Source organism: Pagrus pagrus (genome assembly GCF_965226575.1).
Source record: "Pagrus pagrus genome assembly, chromosome: 6".
Taxonomy (NCBI): Eukaryota; Metazoa; Chordata; class Actinopteri; order Spariformes; family Sparidae; genus Pagrus; species Pagrus pagrus.
In genome coordinates this window covers 32201107-32206744 of record NC_140190.1, presented here as the reverse complement: position 1 = coordinate 32206744, position 5638 = coordinate 32201107, and the positions used below count along the sequence as shown (strand labels likewise).

General features: G+C 40.2%; 1 long non-coding RNA gene across 1 annotated transcript; it reads right to left on the bottom strand.

Moving 5' to 3' along the window:
• Window positions 1–588: 588 nt before the first annotated feature.
• LOC311258325 lies at window positions 589–3441 on the bottom strand. Its single transcript, XR_014622727.1, has 6 exons — window positions 3408–3441; window positions 3275–3337; window positions 3109–3196; window positions 2921–3021; window positions 2743–2803; window positions 589–862 (listed from the first exon to the last, which is right to left on the bottom strand). It is a non-coding gene; the product is annotated as an uncharacterized lncRNA (long non-coding RNA).
• Between the last annotated feature and the right edge of the window lie 2197 nt (window positions 3442–5638).

Below are 5638 nucleotides of genomic sequence, written 5' to 3'. Positions count from 1 at the left end.
TGGCTATGTAAAATACCACTATTGAGTAGATTCATGACAGGTCAGTTCATATATTAAAATGTCAAAACATTTGTCATTTCATCATCTTACTAGCTGGCTGCCCCATGACACGTGTCACTTCTGTGTTCTCTGATTACAACAGAAGCCTATAGGAGTGTTGCAACTTTCATATTCCACAGCGCTGATAGATACCATGATGATGGTGGCTGTCTTCAGTCAGGTGAGTTTTTTTTTACAGTTAACCAGTTTGCTCCTTTCATAAATCCTTAGAATATTGCATTACATGTATTTGCGGTCGAGTCAGCCTACATTATTGTGTGCCAATGAGAATGTGGAACTAGTAACTTTCTGACCTGGCCTTCAGAACCAGAATATTTATACTGAATATTGACTCAGTGGAATTTGGACTCTGGGCTGACTCACAGTGCCATATGGAGTGGACAGATGTAGGAGCCCTCACCAAAGGACATGATGAGCTATTTATATGTTATCCGCTCACTCTCTTATTCACTCTAAACTCCCTGGCTGTGTGCTGTGTAGTCTGAGCTTTTGCAGAGAGAACATGCAGGAGAAAAATCCACTCAGGTAAATTATTCATCACAAGGCTTGCATCTAATAGAGGAAGCTGAAAGTCTGCAGCACGTGGACCAACAACGGCTTAAAAATCTAGGATAACATTTGTTAAGATCAAAGTGACACAAGCCAAATTATAATTGATGACACTAAAGGCAATGACATTGCTCTGCTTAATGATCAAAGACAGACTAACAAGCAGTGCAATCAGTCAGGACCAGCTGCCATGCAAAGCTGTTCTAGCAGGCTGGGCTGAGGCGATACAGGGCGGGAGCCAGCATTCAGGGGCCTGTACAGAGACACAGAAATCCAGGCTCTTAGTTTAAAATTGCAACAGCAGCAGATAAAGGCCTGGCTAACATGTTTGAATGAAGACAGGAAAAGCCTTCATCATGCTGATACTTGTTTCCTGCTACATTAGGGATAAAATTAAACTTTACAGACCCAAGTGGGGAGAAGGGAACATATCTGCAGCAAACAATTCTATAATATAAATATGCAGCCACTACTTCTAACATTCTAGTTAAGACAGTTTGAGTGGGGAACGTGGGAGACTTGATGTAATAATTAGACAGGAGAGTTACAAGTCCTCATTAAATAAATAAAAAGGTTATTTGTCATTTCCTTTCAAACCACCCATATGACATGATATTTTTCTAATCTGTTAAAGCTGCTGTAAGTGTTAGTTTCTTATTCAAACAAGTGTTATATAGTTCAGTATTCCAACAGTAATCACTGTTATAGGGTGTTTGGTCAGTAACCAGTGCCTCTCTTCCCCCTGCTCAGGCATTAAAAGAGAAAAGAAATGTTCTGGTATCCTTGCCCACTTTATCCAATCAGGACAGAGAACTCAATGAACACCCAGTCCTGTCTGCTTGTGAGGATGCAGAGAGATCCTTCTGTTCTTGTACCTACACTGGCAATGACGGAACAGGGAAAGCTACCAATTCCAGCGCTCCCAGTGACAGCTTATACTACCAAACAGATCAAGCAATGAAATCACCTGAAGAAAAGAAAGTTGTGCAAGCAGGGGTGTCATGAATCTCCAAATCCATGATTCGATTTGACTTTCGATTTAAAGGTTATGATTCGATTTTCAATTTAAAAGATTTTCAGCACTGATGGCTTTGCTATTGGTAGACTTAGACTTTTATGCCCCAGCAACTCAAATTTTCAAATTCTTCTTTAAAAATGTAGGGGTATTTTACCACAGCAGTTTGACTTTATACTGGTGTGATTTGGAGGTTAGGATGAGACAAGTTCAAATAAAATGACAGAATAAGTTCATGTCACGGTTATGATGGTTTAGTCCATTTCTTTACACCAGCATGCAGACGCCAGGTGACCAGATTCACCACAATGAAAACAGCTGCTGAGTTTGTGCATTTTCCCTGCACCGTGTATCTGCTGGGCTTCTTTTGATGCAATTTCCATTGTTACATTGATATTAATGGCTTTTTCAAGAGCTGAATCACTTTCAGTGAGTAATTTCCTCTGTGCTGCTTCATTCCTTAATCCACACACAAGTCTGTCTCTTAATGTGTCACTTAAGACATCCCTGAACTCAGTGTTTAGCTAATTTGCATAAAACTGCAACAAATATGGTGACACTCAACCTCTTCCTTGTTGCGTCTGGGAAATCTGAATCTTTCTGCAATCCCCAGAGGCTTAGGGGAAAAAAGATTGGTCAGTGTGTCCACCAATTTCTTTGTGTGACCAACCCCAGTGTAAGGGTCTCTGCATAAACCCGCAAACAAATTTATCTCCACGTACAAGGAGAGCCGGAGACGTGCACTCAAAATTCGTCAAAATTCTATTTATTATGCAAACTGAAATCAACTGGTGGTAATGGACCAGATAGATAGATAGATAGAGAAAGAAAGATAATTAGTTTCAGCACAATACCTTTAATATTACAACACTAATAAATATTTAAAACTACAAAAAGGTAGCTGAGATGACTTATTACAATGAAGACAAACAAGCAGGAGTATAAAATACACTACCTGCTAATACATAAATCGTCAGACAGGGTACTCACCACGGGGAGATTCTATCGCAAAACCCAATAGCAACCACCACCTGCACACCGTGACCACTGCAAATCACTGCAACAATTGAAGTAAATCTACAAACTACTTTTGGGTGCTCGCCACTCTTCAGACCTACCACACTGCATGCAAAGAAGAGTGCGTATACCACGGATACTCCCCGCAGATCCTCCCACTGCCTGACAACCAAACAAAAGAAAATACAATATTAGTACTCGGTTGGTTCACAAATGGTTATCAGCTGACACAGTAAAAACAACAGTCCCAGCAACAATGCAAGACAATAAACAACTTACGATGAGCTGGTTTACATCCACAGCAATACAAAACTATTCGGAGACTTCAACCAGGCCGCATGGCACATCAGCCCAGGCAAAGCAGCAGTCTGGCACTAAATCTGAAAAAAGGGAAAACACAGCCATTAAATTGACTGGCAAACATACCTCAGAGGAAATAACCCTCCTACATTACCAGTGGAGATTACCTTCTCAGTCTGGGACCCTGTCAGACACTGGCACCGGTGGAGCTGACTGGCTCTATACTGTGACTCAGGGAAAAGGCTGACTCATGTCCTAAGGAATTAAATTGGACACATCACTAATCATTTCTGTAGTCTGGTGAGATTAAACACCGGGTTGTCAGCAGCCTACCTCTCAAGCATGGGCCTACAGCACATTCAAACTGGACCGAGAGGAAACGGCTGCACCACGGTTCTGTATAAGTATACTGGTCAAAATCCCCCAAAATACCGAATAAAGTTCTCCTTTTGCACAGTTCTCTTACCTGTACAGACAAAACAGTCCCACCACACATCTACCAGGCCTCAAACGAAGAGGCACTAATGGCTCACACCTGTCCTAATGAAGAGGGGGAGCTTCCTCTAGCCCTACCTACAAGGGGCAGTGCTCCTAATCCAGGTGCCAGCCCTCACCCTTATGAACAGTAAGACTGTGTGTGTGTGTGTGTGTGTGTGTGTGTGTGTGTGTGTGTGCATGTGTGTGTGTCTCTCTAAGGTGCCTGCCCTCACATTTTTTTGTTTTACTTCCTGGCTTTGCTGGCTGTAGAAGCTTTTGAGGGTTAAAAGTTAAAAGTGTCGGTTCCGTTCACACCGTTCTCAGTGACTGTTTATCACTTATTCAATTTGCTGCAACAAAGGAGTCAAATCTCTCAGTGTACGAGCTCCACTGCGCTATGCTCTCACTAAAGGGACTGATTGAGCCGAGAACTCAAGCATTATTCTTTTTAGCTCTTAGATATGGCACTATTTTTCTTGCAGACGGCTTCCCTGCGGCAAGTTGAATCACTTCTCATCCAAAACTACATAGTGCACCTTTAAACTGTTTATTTGGTCCTGTCTTTATCTTTAAGGTGACAGGGTGTAATCTGTTATGGTTATTGATTTTATATTTCACTCACTAGTCCTGTTAATATCTTTTCCCGATATCAAAAATGTATCGATCCTAGAGTGGCTGCCATGCACCTGTGACATGAAAGTTAAATCCTGTTCTCTAGGGTGTGGGTGGCACCAGACTTCCACCAGGCCCAGTTCACCCATCATTGCCCAAAGAATAGATGATTTCTCGGACATAGAGCCCACTAATGCTGATAGTCGATCTATAGTTTGTCTCAGAACACAGTTGAAATCTCTGCCTATTAAAATAGTTCCCTCTGCTTTGTCTGCTAATAAAGATGCTATCATCTTAAGGAAATCTTAATTTGGGGCATATAGAGAAGGCATTATGATCCAATAGTCCCTTAAGATCACATATCTACCCTCTTTATCGTTATTATTTTTTTGTGTGTGGCTGAAATAGTTCCATTTCTTAAAGGAGAGCTATCTAGTTAGTCCACCCTTTTTTTTAAAATGATCTGACAAATGGGTCCTGGATTATTGCTATAGAACAAAGTAGTTTTTTAAGGTGGCTGAATTTTTTTTCTCTTAATTGCACTACTTATATATAATATATTTAATATAAGGACCTATTTTCCAGCCAACTGCTTCAAATGCAGAGTGGGCAGCATCCCCCCCCCCCTACTCAATGTTTAGTTCAAACCCTTTCTGTCCTTTATCTTACATACTTCATTTGTTTCTATGCAAATCCATTACTGCAAGTTGTTAACATTTTAATAATTACTACTATGTATATCTATATTTACCCATATATTCACCATTGCTGGTGACTCCTATCGAAAGGGTTTCAAACTACAAATATCTGGGCATCTGGATAGATGATAACCTGTCTTTTAAAATTCATATATCCAAACTAACTAAAAAACTAAAGAGTAAATTATCATTCTTTTATCGTAACAGAGCTTGTTTTACTTTAAATTGTAGAAAACAACTTGTTCAGGCTACTTTTTTACCTGCTCTAGATTATGGGGATCTGATTTACATGCATGCTGCTCAACACTGAAGCCCCTTGATGCAGTGTATCATTCTGCACTCCGTTTCATTACATGTGATGGGTTTAGAATTCATCACTGTGTTCTTTATGACAAAGTTGGATGGCCATCTTTATCTGTAAGGAGGGAACAGCACTGAATGATTTTTATCTACAAGGCCTTGCTGCATGTTTTACCTGTCTATCTTACCAGTTTAATCTCATTCAGAACTTGTAACTTGCACACTTGTTCACAAGAGACCTTAATTTAAACATTCCCAATGTAAGGACCAAATTGGGGAAGACTGCTTTTCAGGTCTATGCCCCTCAGAATAGGAATGACTTACAGCGTGTTCTTGAACTAGATCGTCTTATTTCTTTAGATAGTTTCAAACACTTATTGTTCAATGTTCTGCAGTCTGAATGTAATTGTGAATTATGATCATATTGTGTATGTTTATTCATGTGTTTTGTAATCAAGGCGTCATTGGAAAAGAGAGCTTGCTCTCAACTGACCTTCCCTGAATAAATAAAGGACTCAATCAATAAAACTTGGAGGTATACATTGATACTAAATTCTAACCCTAATTCTAAAAAGACAAAGATGTGGCAGGGCAGTTAGTTTAGTTCAGA